Source organism: Numenius arquata, chromosome 6 (genome assembly GCF_964106895.1).
Source record: "Numenius arquata chromosome 6, bNumArq3.hap1.1, whole genome shotgun sequence".
Lineage (NCBI taxonomy): Eukaryota > Metazoa > Chordata > Aves > Charadriiformes > Scolopacidae > Numenius > Numenius arquata.
This window is the reverse complement of record NC_133581.1, coordinates 8,584,565-8,600,218: the sequence shown is the minus strand read 5'-3', so window position 1 is coordinate 8,600,218 and position 15,654 is coordinate 8,584,565.

Sequence of the window (15,654 nt, the reverse complement as noted above, 5' to 3'; positions counted from 1 at the left end):
CCCCCAACTAAAGTTGTCTGAGCTCTGGCCTGGGGTTGTGCTGTGTTTTTCGTGGTCTGGTCCTGTGTTTCCCAGTGCAGGATCTTGCCTTTCAGCTCATTAGTACTCCATTAACCCACAGCAATGCCCTTGCGTGGGGGCTTTCTCATGCGCTATAACCCCTGCTGCTCACGCTGAGGCTGGGGGGACTCTGATAGTGATATCAATTAATGAGAATTCCTAGTTAGCACAACAAGAAGGCTCTTCTTAGTGATGGCCACATTGCTGCAGGCTTTGTGAAGGCAAGGCTTTTTAAATGGACAGCCACAGACCGTTCTCTCCATTACAGTGGGTCCTGTGGAGGTTGAAGGGAAGGTCCTGCCAGGGGTCCACTATTGTTTTACATCGACCCCACTGAGCAGGGTTTCAGGCATCTGCTGTGTGGTGCTTTACATTAGCAAGAGGTAATGAGCGTTTATTCCATATCTCTCAGCCTCCTGAGATACGAATCAGAAATACATTCCCCAAAGCAAGGGCAAGGGCCAGCCTGGGGTCATTTCAGAGAGGAAGAAACAGCGAGGGAATGCAGAAGTTGAAGTGATTCCAGTTTGTGTTAGAAAAATCTTCCCAGCCTAAAAATCTCTCCTGGTAAAAAAAAAAACCCAAACACATTGTGTATTTTAGTCATGCGATGCTCCTTTCGTGTTGCCGGTTTTTCCGTGAAGCTTTCATTGTATGATGGCCTGCCAGGCAGTCAGGTCCAGCCCTTCAGCAGATGGTGCAGGGTATGGAGGTGTCACTTCTGCAAATGTAGGTTCCAGCATCAAAACTGCAGTTAGAGCCTGGGAGCAGAGATCATATCATCCAGCCTTGAAAGTTTTGAGCATACGGTGCTAAATAAATAATAATATTTAAAAAAAAATAATGAAAAGGGAAGTCAGGCTTCAAAGAATCCCAATGCTCGACCTGCTGTTGCCACAGTGAATGGCTTTTGTAGGACTAAACGTCCACCCCCTGCAAATGAGAAGGTGCATTCTTAGAGCCAGGGTCCCCACGAGCACATTCATCACCCTGGCACAGACAAATAGCAAGGGAACAGGCAGACATTCATGTCCCATTCTGTTCATGTGCTAGAAACTTAGAAGGTGCCTCAAATATCCTGGTAAAAGTGTATGCACTGATTCTCCTCGCATCTCGGTGCAGCTCCCCATGGCACGTAGCACCTGGTGGGCACGCCGACAGCAGTCTGATCTGGGGTGACATCCCACCACAGTCCAATGCTGCCCAGCAAATGCTGAGTGAGGGAAAATGTTCTATCACCCTGCTGCATCTAGAGCCTTAGTTTGACATGTATTTGAGGAAACACAGCCACTGGAAAAAGTGGTTCCCATGCTGCTTTTCCCCAGCTTCTTGCTGTTATCATCTGCTAAGAAACCATTTCCAATGGCCGTGCCACTCTGAAAGCATGCAGAATTAATTCTCTGGTAGCCTGAAGTGGGCAGGCTGGGACCCCTGAGCCTCAGGCAGCTCAGGGTGGCTCAGGTGCAGCTTTTGTGCCATCTCTGTGTGGGGCACCCCGGCTGCTCACAGCCTGAAGGGGAGCCTACGGGAGCAAGCGTCTTCTCCACAGCTTTTGGGCCCATGTGGCTGGTTTGTAGTGCACTATCTTTATGTCCAATCTCACTCAGTCTTTATTCAGTCTGTCCTTTTATTGAATTATAACTGCCTCAAGCAGCTTTAGAGTTTCAATGCCAGAGAAAATTTCAGTGCACGCCTAAAAACTGTATTTCAGTAACTACGGTACATGCGAAAACTCAGATATAAACATTTGTTGCCCTTAAAACTCCCAGTTGCTGGAGTCAATTTGTCTGTGCTATCGCTGATCAGTATTTCAGCCACCACTGTGGAATATGTAACAGAGGAAAGTGCTTGGAAGGAAACAGCAGGGGATAGATTACAATGGAAACCATGTGTGCTGAAGGAATAATATTTATCTAAATGTGTCTATCACATCTTCCCAAAGGATGCTGCCATTAGGAGAGAATGGATATGAAAATGTTGCTTCCATAGATAAAAGTTGGGAATGTAATTTTTTTTTTAAACACAAACTTTAATATTCTTAATTAATTCCATATTGTAATAACAGAGATAAAGCCACATCCATAAAGGATAATACCATGTACTCCAAAGATATAAACCACAGTTTAATAAATATCAACAGATGCCACATGACTCATGTTCAGTGTGTTTGCGCAGGCGTTTACATGACTGGTGACTTCACAATGGGTTGAGGAGCAGAGCGAGGCGGACAGAGCCCAGGAAAGAAAAAGCAACTCCTGGTGCATCAGACAAGGCTCAAATAACAATGAAAGTCACACCCTCTGTTCTTACATGACATATTTTGCAAACTTCGGTCATGCTCTAAGCAGCATTCAAAGAGATGAACTTTCAAGTTCAAATGCTTGGACCGTTGGATAAAAACAGGAGTTTATCACGGGCAACGTGGGCCCAAATTGCACATCTGGGTTAACATTGATTTCTGTAGTTTCCTATAAATTCATGTACCAAACACTGACGTTCATGGCTAGAAATCAGAGCACTTTGGTCCTCCTGGGTTGAAAGAGCTGGTTTGGGGTCCCATTTGAGGAATTAGTGAAGTGTAACTCCAGTATCCAGAATAGTCCATCACAGTGCCTTGGTAGGACTTCAGAGTGAATCTCCCCCCCTAACTAGAGCACTTGCAGCAGTCTTTCTCCTTGGTTCCATTGTCCCAGTGTACCACCAATAGCAGTGTGGAGAAAGTGGTGGTGAAGGCAAATTCACAGAAAAGAATTTTATATGAGAGGCAACCATGAGCCCCTCTGCCTCCTCCGGAGCATGTACTTAGCCCAGGGTGGTGGATTTGTCCTGAATTGGTAGTTCTTGGCTAATGGGAAAATATATTGGATTACATCGAACAGGTCTGGGTGCAGCAAGGAGGGGGGACAGCTGGCGGGAGCAGCCACCAAACTCCTGGTTCTGTGCGAGAGCTCCAGGGAACGGCTTGAGCTTTGGAGCCTTTGGACCCTCAGCCCTCCTGGCTGTCCAACCCAGATGACAAAAGTGCGGGGTTTACTGGTAGGGGAGACTTCTCAACGCAGCTTTGGAGGAGATCAAGATGCTGAGGGCTTTTTAAGAAATACACGCTCGGCCTTTCTGGGCACCAAGTCCTGCCCCTGCACTTCATCCACGACCACAAGTGCCCCATCCTCACCCCCTCCCAACCACCACAACCACTATTCTTCCTTACCCCCAAATCTATACCTGACTGCTGCGTGCTGAGGTCTCTATCTCCTGTCATTTACTCACTGCCCCCCCCAACTCCCCATGTGCGTTCCCAGCCCACCTACTTGTTAACCCCTTGTAGACCCATCCCCTCAACCGTCACACAGCCCCGCAGCCAACACAGAGGTGGTGGGGGGGCTGGGGAGCCCTTAGTTCCACACCGTCAGGGGCAAAATAGTCCTACCTGCAGCAGGAGGCCATATCTGAAAGGTGCAACCGCAAGATCAGCCTGCCTTTGATTTGTAACCTCTCTTCCCATTTACCATCGATGATTTCTAGATTAGCAAGTGCTGAGTACAATGTAGTAATCGCCTCCCGCAAAGAACCAGGGTTAAAGCTGTGCAATAAAACCACGGCGCCTTAACTACATTGTGCTCTTCACACGGTGCATCACACCTTCCAAATCCAAGTCTAGACAAGGCTTAAGAAAATGCAAATTCCGACATTATGTTATGTATATCAGTATTTATCCTCAAACCCCATCAAAATTAAGGGGAGACTCTCACAGACTTTTTGGCTGAAATCAGTTGCCCTGCTTACAGTATTGGAAATGCAAGATCCAGCCTCAAAATGATGTCAAACATCAGTCACCCCCAAAGACACAAAATAAACACCCAAAGTTCAAAATTCCTGTAAGTTGTATCTCCCACATAATGTCTTTAGCAAGTGAATTGTTTTTCTCTGCTGGGAAAAACCCTGCTGCAAATTCCCTCACTCCTTCAGATGACAGATCAGAGAGTTCAGGCTTAGATTAAAAGCTTGATAATGAAACCTGGGGACACAAGGTAATCATCACATAGAGTATCCAGAGATGGGGTTTATTAATGTCTTGGGGACACTTTAGGTGCAAAGGAAAATCTCTCAGACCTCAGATGGAAAATGCCAAGAAATGTTTCAGAATTGCTGCTGTGTTTCGTCCAGTGCTGTTCCTCATTCGTTTGGAGAGGGAGTCCTGAACTCCCACTCCCAATTAACCTCACCCTTGTTTGTTTCTTCTGATTCTTTAAATACTCAAGAAAAAATTCACTGTCCCTCCTTGTGAAGTTAATGCCATGGTTTGCATTTTTCAGGCCTTGACTGTTTCACTTTGTCTAGCAAAACTATTGTTAGATGACTACGATCATTAACATTACCTCTGGAACAAAGCAGCTGTGCCAGCCTGAATTCACTCGTGCTCTAGAGCCAGTGTCAAACCCCAAAGTTTTACTGGCACAGCTAAAAGCCAGTCCAAGACATACTCTGGAAATTGCCTAATCATTACAATTGGCTTGCTTGTTTGCTTGCTATATGGTAAAAGCAATTAAAGCCCCTTATAAATCAGCAAAATATTCTTTGCTCCACCCAGGGAATCTTAGGTAGAATCGGCTTCCAGTACAGAGTAGCTAGCTTTTCCTTTTTTTAAAAAAAAAGTAATAGTGTTTAATGACTGTATTCATTAAATGGCTTTTATTTTAACCAAGCGCTTCATCTTTGAAAGAAATCAGTGACGTGTTTTTTTAACAGTGCTCCCTCCCTCTTACTAGGATAACACGGGAGCGTAAGGATTAGGCCCCCATCCTCACCTCCTCTGTTTCCCCGCTGATAGCGGCTGCCATTCAGCGTTAACGGAGAAGCCCACGTGCACAGGCCGGGTAATGCTGAGGATGCTCTGCAAAGCCTCACTGCAAGGCACCCTGCAGGGTGTCACCAAGGCTGTCAAGGGAGCTGCCACCCGTAGGTGGGGGAGATGGAGATGGCATCCCCCTTGTCACAGCCCCTCGCAGCATCACCCTGGCACTGCCCCACCAGAAGATAAGGTGATGGCTGGGGCAGTGGCTGGTGGCCGGTGGCCAGTACAGAGCTGTGGAGCAGGCTGGCAGTGGTCAGGCACTGCCAGGCTGCATCTGCCCTTGGGAGGAGGTTGGAGGGGCTGCACACCCCTTGCTGTGCCTGGCAGTGCGTATGGAGGCAGAGGTCCAGCACCCACAGACCCAGATGGGGACCAGCTCCCCACATTTTGACATATTTCAGCCCATGGTCTGAAGCATCGCTGTCCTAGAGCTGGGTCTGACAGTGATTTGCTAAGAAGTACAGCAGCCAATGTGCACTGTAGCTTCTGTTTTAAACACAGAAATCATGGATTCTTTGTTTGGAACCATTGTTTAGCAAAGGAGCTTCAGCCCTGCCAGTCTGCAGATGAGCTATCTTGGGAAAGGGGAATTATTCCCATGCCAGCAACCAAATCAAAGTTGTACCTTCATCCTTAGAAGTGCAGTTTTACCTTGCCTGACCCTCCCATCCTCTGGAGGACCTTGAACTTGAGAGGATGGGCTTTGCATGTTCATGCACAGGAAAAGAATGGGGAGAAAAACAAAACACCCCACCCTCTTCCACTTATGTAAGATCAGAAAGTGAGTGTAGGCTAAGCCCGGAGGACTGGATTTATGGATTCAGAAGAACCTAGTTATTAAAATGTTATGAAAGTTTTCCTCTCCTTTAAATGCATAAATATGCAGATGAAAGGAGCCATGTGATCTGGCCACTGGCCATGCTGCTGCAGGCTCAGCCTAATTATCAGCTGCCAGCTCCGCTGCTTTTTAAGTGGTGAACATGATTAAAGATGCACAGACAATTGAAGAAAGTTAGATCGGTTCTTACACGGCCTGCTTCTATTTTATAACCACATGGCAGCTTGGCCTGGAGACTGAATCTGCCCTTACAAGCTGAGGGAGAAGAGTTCTGCTGATCAGACGGTTTCTTTTCAACCACAAGCTCCACGTGCTCTTGAATTCATCGTTTTCACAGCAAGCTATTTGCCAAGGCAAACTGCTTTCCTTCTCCCCTCTGAGAAAAAGAGGGCTCTGAAGGGGGGGCGGGGGGGAGGCAGGTAGGACCAGGTGAGAGGGGGAGTCAAACACTTCAGAAGCGTGGCCTGAATATTCCGACTCTCCCAACCAGAGAGGTGCTAACTTGTTTAAAAATGTGTTGTGAAAACAGCATCCCTGGGGCTTCCCTCCTCTCTTGGGACAGGAAATATCCTCAAGAAACCCAGATGGTCTGGTGCGTTTTTGGGGTGAGCCTCAGTCCTGTGGGAAGGACAAAGAACTGGGACACCTCTTCCAGAGCTGCTGGGTTTTGAACTGAGTGTCATTGCCATTGCAGTGACAGCAAGGACAAACAGCCTGGCAGTGTCTGTCCTTTTGTCATCCGTATTCGCCGAGGGACGGAGCCTGGCTCTGTGAAGTGACAGACCCGTCAAGTCTCACACGCTGGGTGCGAATCTCATGCCGTGTGTTTTTGCCTCAACTCTTCCCGCAGCTACAGCAGGGTCTTGTGCCCTCCCTGAGCCCCTCCACCGTCCCGGGGCTCAGCGTAGTGGTCATGACTGCTTGGCTCTGCCTGGGAGCCACTGTCAAGCTGCACTGTGCCTGGGGGCTTGTAAAGTGGCAGACTTCTGCTTAACTTGTTTTGCTCTTGTTTCATGGCTTTCCAGAAAGACGTGTCTTTCCAAAAGGCAAAGATTTGACTGGTTTTTAGCACAACCGCGGAGGGTGGCAGAGCTACCCCATACGGTGCTGGGAGGGAGTGGGTGTCTGCACAGCCACCCCAGCCCGTCCCCAGCCTGGCTGGAGTCACCACACGCCTGCACATCCCTTGGACGAGCACAGCAGCTCCACGCTGCCTGGACCTGCCTGGGCTGTGCAGGGCAGGTCGGTTCCCAAGCATTCAAAACATTGAGCTCGAATTGGTGTCCGAGCCTCCAGAGGCTGTCTCCTACCTGGCCAGGTGGCCATTGGCACTGGAAGGGTGCATCTTGCTGTAACCTGGTCCATAAATCCAATTTCATGCATGTTCTCCTGTTGTTTCAGCAGGGCCCTGGTTTCAGCTGGAATTTCAAGATGCTGCGGATACGGATGGACTACCTGTGCACCCAGATAGCAAGTTCCCTAAAGAAACACCATGGCCCAAGGCGCCATGTGCGTCCCAGCTCCCAAGTAGCCCGCTGCGGTGCTCCCACGAGCCTGCTTGGCCAGGGCCATTTGTTCAGGTACCACCACGCCATGTCCCAGGGCACTGCCACCTCTGCTATGGAGCTGCAGTTCTCCACGGACACCCAGTCATGGCCCCATGCGGCAGTGTGCCAAGCCACCAGCATGCAGGAACGCCATGCCTGGCCACCTTGGCCAGGGCTTCACGGGTGGCAACAGCAAAGGCAGCAGTCTCGGCTCTCTGTAACTGAGAGAGGAACAGGCCCCTTTCTGGGGCAATGCGTTTGACCTCTGTTAGTACTCCTGCACGGGATGAATTACATCCTCAGAGCACCTATTGATTATAGAAGCCGCCCAGGGCAACCAGTTCAGACACAGACCTGTGAAATGAATCCCACTCCAGAAGCCTGGTGCCAATACTCAGCTGTGTAATCTAAGAGATATGGCTGGTGTGCTCCGTGTGCTGCTGGAAATGCGACTCCTGCCTTCTGCTGAGCAGAGGTCTTCATGTCAGAGGCTGGGGAGAGGGGAGCCGGGCTGTCTCCTCACCCCCCTGATTTATGAGCTAGATATTCACGGAGTCACTTCATCCTTTGAAAAGGAGCAGCGCACGAATGGATGTAGCTCTATCTTCCCAAGATTAGGGCCTCCTCCAGTTTCTTGCTGATTTAACGACCTTCCAATGGATAAATCAATGGGAGACAAAGCTGGAAGATAAACCAGATTATTATGTCTCATACCTGGGCAGCCCCCATGGCCCCCTGCCTTATTGTGCTGGCTTTGGGGTTTTAGCCTTCTTAGGTCATATTATATTTGTCAAAACATAAACTAGTTAAAGAAATGCTAAAGTTATGCCTTAAGAAGCCCCCTATAATTTTGTGTTCCCCTCAAATGTCTCCTGTTTCACTGGCAGGACTGCAGCACCACTCTTGTTCCCGGGCAGCCAAGGATCCCTAAAGACCCAGTTTATGGTTACAGGTTTGCTAAGGTGGAGATTTGCATTTTCCCTATTATGCTCACCCTGCGCTGCTTCCCAGATCACGTTCTCTCTTTTAAGGATAAAGTCACATTGGGCACTAACTGCTCATTAAAACCTATTTCAAATCATAATCTCTTTTGCTGTTGCACAAAATAAACATGCCTCTTCCTGGCGATTACTCTATTGCAAAAGATAAGCAAAATGGGCCAGTTATCGGTGCTAATTATCCTATAAAGGCCATTCCACACTGATCCAATACATACAGTCAGGCCATGGAAGTCTGTTTTTTCTAAAGCATTAATAATGCATAAGCATGCTGCTCTTTCTAGTCTCAGCCAGATGCCTCTGTATTATGAGCCCACCCTCACTAATGTATTCTCTGGTAGAGGAAAAGGGGATTAATCACATGCAGGGAGAGGCAGGAATATATATATTTTAATAATTCTCTGTTTTCTGTTCTCGGCATTTGTTTGCATTTAAACATGAGGACAGGGATGGGAAGGGGCTGCCTGTCAGGCTGCTGGCTCTTCTCTCCGCTCCTCCAGGGTCGCTCCTGAGCTACGGTACAGCCGGGTGTTAGGACTTCTAAGCGCCTCTTCCCTGCAACCAGCTCCCCTGAAGTCAAATGTTATCTGTAGATTTGCATCTCAGCCCTGCTATCAACTCACTATTTATCCACACTCCAGTCACATAATAGCTTTCCTTTGGGCTAGTGAGCTGTTAAATGGATTGGTCCAGTAACAACGGGGAGGGGGGGAAAGGATTGTATTTACAAGTGCAGTTCACGTACCCCTTTAAAATCCTCCATTTTTATCAGTAAGGTGCAGGAAAGAACTCAAATAATTAAATCGGAGGGTCAGAACAAACAGGAGACTCTGACTCTGGCTCTGTCAAGCCAAAGCAGCATCTCGCCACTGCCAAAGGGCCTCACGATCTCCTTCCCTGCCCCTGCCACCATGCTTCTACCAGGTACCTTGAGCTCCTGCTACCTGGAAAACTAATTTCACCCACTAAAATGGCAGCAAACTTCCCAAGCAAAGAAATGAAAATAAGTTTGTGAGGTTCGTGATAAAAAACTGGCTGGACAAGTGCCAGAGGAGGGGGGATGTTGCTGAGGAGTTAGTATTTATTAGCAAAGAAATGCTGGAGAAGGGGCAGAAGGACACAGAAAGGACAGGAGGAAGGGCAGAGCTGTGGCAGGGGTGGCTCAGGGGACCATGGTACAGCACAATTGCTCGTGTGGTTTCATGCTCTACTAAAGCAAATGTGAATCTGTGTTTCTGGAAAAGCTTTCCCACCACTTCCCTTGCGCCATCCCCTACAGCAGGGCTGCTTCACAGCCAGCCAGGTCAACAGGCATTAGGGAGCCAGACGCTAACCTGAAAATATATTAGTCTTAAGTCGGGGGAGCTCCCTAATGTGGAGCATGTGGTTGGATGAGCGTGGTCAGGAGGCCAGGGAGGCAGTGAGAACATGGCTGAGAACCAGAGAGCTCCACAAAACCTGCTTTTCCATCAGTCACCCGTGCAGACTGAGGTTGACTCATGTTAATTAAGAAATTGCGCTCTGGGTCTCCACCTCAGTGGCTGAGGCCTTCCAGCCTGAGGATCCTGTGCTTACAGCTGCTTTTGAACTATATTTAGTGTGACTTCAACACAGAATCACAGAATGGTTGAGGTTGGAAGGGAGCTCTGGAGGTTATCTTGTCCAACCTCCCTGCTCAGGCAGGGCCACCTACAGCGGGTTGTGAAGGACTATGTCTAGATGGTTTTTGAATACCTCAAAGGAGAGAGACTCCTCAACCTCCCCAGACAACCTATTTGCAAACACAATGTGAAGAACACAAGTGCACATGCAAGCTCTCTTCTACAAGGGGTTTCAGGGAAGACCTTAAGATTTTAACATGTGGGATATTCCATTTCATCACAATGCCGGAACTCCTGTGTCTAGTTGTCCCCTTATACAGTGGAGCAACAGAGCCTGCTCTGCCACATCATTTTAAAATTACTTTGGTCAGCACTGGCATGGTTCCCCTCTCCCCAAGTGAAGATACCTCCTCCACGCTCTGAGTGGCACTCCCATCGCTCCCTGACCCTGCAGTGAGCCAGTGCTGGAGCTTACCTAGCAGAAAGCAACTCTCCCTTTTTTGCCAGGTCAGTTTTCTTCCAGTTTGGTTTCCTAAGTTGACTTACCCCATGGTCAGATAAGCATCAGTGCCAGCAACCAGGCATGCAGGAGGGACTGGGAAAGCACACCAGATGAAACACCTGGTTTGGGATGCTTAACCATTGTGTAACCACAGCTTGAGCTATTCAGGTGACTACTAGTAAAGCTCTCAGCCTCAGAAAACACCAAATCACAAGATATAATACTGCACAAAGGGATCACGCAGACCCAGTAACTTGTATTTTGAAAGCACAGTGAGGAAAGCCAGGATGATGGAAGTGCTAAATATTTTGCATGACCCCAGCTACAAGAGGTTGCACGCATCTTTTCTGTGTTGACTCATGGCCTGGTTACTGATGGCAACAATCTGCTCTCTCACAACAGCAGCAAAGGCAGACATGCTCTTCCTCAGCCTCCCCAGCTGTGCAGGGGCTCCGCCAGGCTGAGGTGATGGCTGTTGGGGAAGGGGCTGTCACGCAATATCCTCAATGAGGCCCCGGAGGAGATCCCATGTGCCCTTGGAGGCTTCATGCACCAGCTATTGCATTGCTTTGTGTTGCCAAGAGCTTTCTTCGGAGGAAACGCTGCGTTCTCCACAAGTCCTTGTGCTTGGTGGAAAGAGCCAGACATACGCCTTCCACGATTATAAGCCTCCTTTCAATTCATTCCGCCCCTTGGTCACCTCTCCTGGTGGCGGCTGGTCACCATGAAGCTTCTTCCAAAAGCTGGTCCCAGGGCTGAGGGCAACTAATGCTCCCCAAAAAAACGGCATGCTCAAAGTCACTCACAATGGATTTCATTTCCTCGCAAGGCATTTACAATTTGGGTCTGTGTGACACACAGTAAATTTTAAAGGGATAAATGCACGACGGGTGTAAATCATTTTGATCATCCAGCCTTCTACCAGAGATGAATTCTTCCTCTCATCTGAGTCAGTAGAAGAGAATCCACAGCCATGATTCAAGCCCACAGCTAAAAATTGTGAAGAAAATATTCAGCAGTTTAACCAGGCAGAACTCCAGGTCCTTCTAGTATTTTCTGAAAAAACAAAAGAAAAAAAAAGGGAGGACTGGGTGACTGGGTGGTGCCAGGGACAGCTGGGACCCGGCTGGTTAGTGAAGCACACCACAAAAAAGCTGTAGAACTGAAAATAGCTCTCCATGCAAGTGAGAGAAAAGGGTGTTGGTGATGCAGATACTGCAAAAAAAGCACCAGGGTTTTGGATGAACTTGCCTTGTGCGTCTCAGCAAACAAACTATTCCCATTTTACAGCCCACCTCGCAGTAATGGCACCTTCCTTCTGTCCTTCCAGTGGCAACCAAAATTCTAAACACTTACTTCATGTTAACAAAGGACACCTTTTAGGACAACATCCAAGAAGACTTGCTGGAATTTCCAAACGCTTCTTCTGGCAGCGCTGGGGGAGGTGATGACCCCGAGCTGCACGGCTGCCGGCTCCTTCCATACCTGGCTGGCCCAGCCCCGCGGCGGCAGAGCTGGATGGAGCTACCCTGGCTCCCTGCTCTGCTGTTGTCTACACGAGGAAAATAGCGCCTGCTATGAACTGATCTGAAGCTGATTTAATTAAACTGATACCAATCTCACTAATGTAAACACAAAACATGAAAAAAAAAAAAAAAATAATGTATCCCTGCTTTAAATCCTGCCTCACGTAGCCAATGGCTGAAGGGAGGGATAGCTGGTGTGTGCATGTTTAACTCCAGAGGCGGCATTTAGAGTTTAATTTAAAGGCAGGCAGGGTAAGCTGCTGCCTAGCGTTGGCAGAAGGTAGGACAGCAAAAAGGCAGATCTGCAACAGTGAAACTGTTCTTATTATCCTTGTTCAAACTAGCAAAAAATAAATTTTCAATGGATTTTAGTGTGAAATTAGAAAGTTAACCCGGAAAAGGGAGAAGAAAAGAAGATAGTACCTGTGCTGATTTAACGGCATTTATCCTCAGCCTGAGGAGCACAGGTAGGGTGGCGTTGGAGGAAGCCTGTGGAGGAAGAGCTGCTGTGGAGCAGGAGCTGGGGCTGGGAGGAGGCAGGAGAGGCAGGGAGAGGGCAGCACTGGCCAGGCTTTGGGGAGAAGCTGGGCTGCCTGAGCTCATGTTGCTGGCCAAATGCATGTGATGGGAATTGCTGTTGTAGATCAACCCCAGGCTGGACTCCTGGAAATGCTTCTTGTGTTGGCCTGAGGTGCTGGGGTAGGTGAATATTTCAGGTATGTGAGGTCTCTCTCTGCAGCTTCCCTGAAACCGTGGAGACTCTAGTCAAAAGTTCATGTGCACTTCTTCTATTTCTGGAAAGCGGATGCTCAAAGACTTTCTGCTGCTCGGCCTGGGACGAAGTAATGTGGGAAGCAAACACAACTTGTTCCTCAAAGACTATCTGCTGTGGTCTCCAGACAGGGTCTTCACGCCAAATGCACCACACAGAAGTTTGATTCATTGACCAGACGTGCTGGGGAATGGGAGAGGCCACAGGACAGGGGTCCCTGCGAGTACTGGAAAGGACAGATTACGTTGGGCTGTGTCACCGGTGTGGAAGTCAGAGGAGCATGCAGGATGGGTTGAGTCTGCTTGGTCAACAGAATTTCTTGCCATTCATCAAAGTGAATTAACTCATAGTGATCGTCACTTCTTCAGGTACTGATGTTGGGTTTGCTGGCTCCTGCATGCTGTGTCTGGTGCAGCTCCAGCAGAGGAAGGGGATGCTCCAAGGGGGCTGCACCACAGGCTCCCAGCACTCAATGGCTCCTTCCTGCTCCTCCTGAGGGCAGTGCCAGCATGGTCCATTGCCTGGCCATGTTACTAAGGCCTGAGGTGGAACTACAACATGTATCTCTCACCGAGATAAGCCTCATCTGATTCAGTGGCCAAAGTGGTACTTCCTATCCCTGTTTTCAAGTCAGATTTGGCAGATACAGCTGCCACGTTGCTGTCAGCCCATGACGTACCCATATGAATATCCAGAATCAGAAATGAGTTGCTGCCTAGTCCAACCAAGGAGAAAAGGGGAGAGTTTGGGGCGCTTTCTATAATCACTATAGTGAGTGAAATACTAGTAATTGAAAATTTACTAGTCTGGGTGATCCTAACTTGTCTATCCAGGCAGAAAAACTGAAGCAGCCACCTACCATCACCCACCGAGATTCTAGCAGAGCTAGATATAAAGCACTAAATGCCTGAAGGTATTTTTGATGGTGTTTCCCAGGCTGACTATGAAAAGGGTTTATTAACTTCAGTGCAGAGCAGTGTTAGTGGTGGCTGCTCAGCTCCTGTCCCGGAGCCGCCTTGTATCCATGCAGCTTGGGTATATCCCCTGTGGCACAGAGAAAACAGATCCTTCTACAAGAGATTGGACAGAAATGACAGATTTATGGTCTTGCACCTTATCTGTTAATTTAGGCTTTATCCCCATGGCAGGAGGGGTACTCAGAAGACCCTGATATTGTTGGTAAACTAACGCTTGAACATGTACTATTGTAACTGGTTATAGCAGAGAAGAATCACACCTTATCCTGCAATAAAAAATGAAGACATTGTACACGCTGGGGAAGTCATATGCTTACTTAAAGTCTAAGCAGTAGCACATCAGAGGAGTCATACAATTAAATGATTTCCACCTTCCATTTAGCAATCAATGAAAGTTCTCCCTCCAGGGAAAAGCTAGATGAGGGGGGAGCGCTCAGCCCATTGTTTTGCCTGGAGTGCCAAAAAGAAGTACATCATGATTTATATGTTAATGAGCAATTCTCGTTAGGCAATGCATTCTACAAGGTGTTGCAATGGGGGACCGGGAGGTTGATCCGTCAGAGGAAATTAATTCATCATCAAAGGGAGACAGGGAGCTCCCTGGTGAGAGCTGTAAACAGGGCATTGGGAGAGTGACAAAGTGCTGGGTGGCATGTCCCCCCGTTAGCGCTCCCATTGACAGTCCCGCCACTGCCTGCTCTCGGGCTGCAGCTCATGCACATTATTTATAGAGCATTTCACATTCCTGGTCGGTATCCAGTTGATGTTGGTTTCAATTAGAATAAATGCTTATTGATTGAGAGGAGATGAGCCAGCTGATTAGCTCCTTGGGAAGCGGAGCATGCTCGGCAGGGCCAGGAGTGTGTGGGGCTCTCAAAATCTGCCACGGAGGAGAAGTCTTCTAGATTAAATCAATTCCTTGAAGAGTCCATCTAAGAGAGGTAAATGGCTAACTTCATTAGGCAATTAATGCTAGGCCTGATTAAAAACCCCAGTGGGAGTCCTGGTGACTTCAGCAAACTTCGGATCCAGCCCAATATTTGCCTTGAAGCAGTGGCTCCCAACCTTTGTTTAGGCTACTGAAAGACACGTGCCTACAACCGGGCAGTAATCAGAGCAGACACACTATGCCTGTGCTTGAGCTGTGGATGGAAAACTGCAGATGGGAACCAAGCATCTAGAAATGCCTACCAAAAAAAAAGGACAAACATCTTTATTTACATTAATGCTGAAATATTTTTTTTTAGATACTACGGAAAAGAGTCTCAGCTGGATAAATGCTCCAGGAGCATGGAATCACAACACATTTTCCCTTCCCCTGTCCTGTATGCGTTATCACAAACACAGCAAGCTCTGGATGCCGTGATTGACTTTGCTGCACGTTCGGGCATCTGAAACATTTAACTCGCTAATAGTCTCATGCTATGTATGACACACACCGCTGATCTGATTACACACACTTGTCTTGCTGGGAATAATAGTGGCGGGTTCCCTGCATTCATTCAAATCATTTACACATGATTAAGCTATTAGGGTTCTTACCGGTGTGCTATCACGGAGCGGAGGGGGGGGAGGGTGTCTCACCCTCCCTCCCTTGCAGCGCCCTTCCCGTGGGGGGGATCCGGGCCCGGGGGTGCAGCCGCATCCTCCTGCCGTGTCCCCACCGTGGCCAAGGGCTTTGGGCACCGTCTCCTCCTTCCCTAAGGAGCACCGGGGAAGCCGCCGGCTGCGTGCGGCAGCGATCCCCTCCTGTGGCCGGGACGGGCCGGTGCAGCCGGAGCTGCCGCCGGAGCTGCGCGGCCCTGAGAGCAGCATCATAGGATGGTTTGGGCTGGAAGGGACCTTAAAAGGCCATCTAGTCCAACCCCCCTGCAATGAACAGCGACATCTTCAACTAGATCAGGTTGCCCAGAGCCCCGTCCAACCTGACCTGGAATATTTCCAGGTATGGGGCATCAACCAACTCTCTGGGCAACCTCTT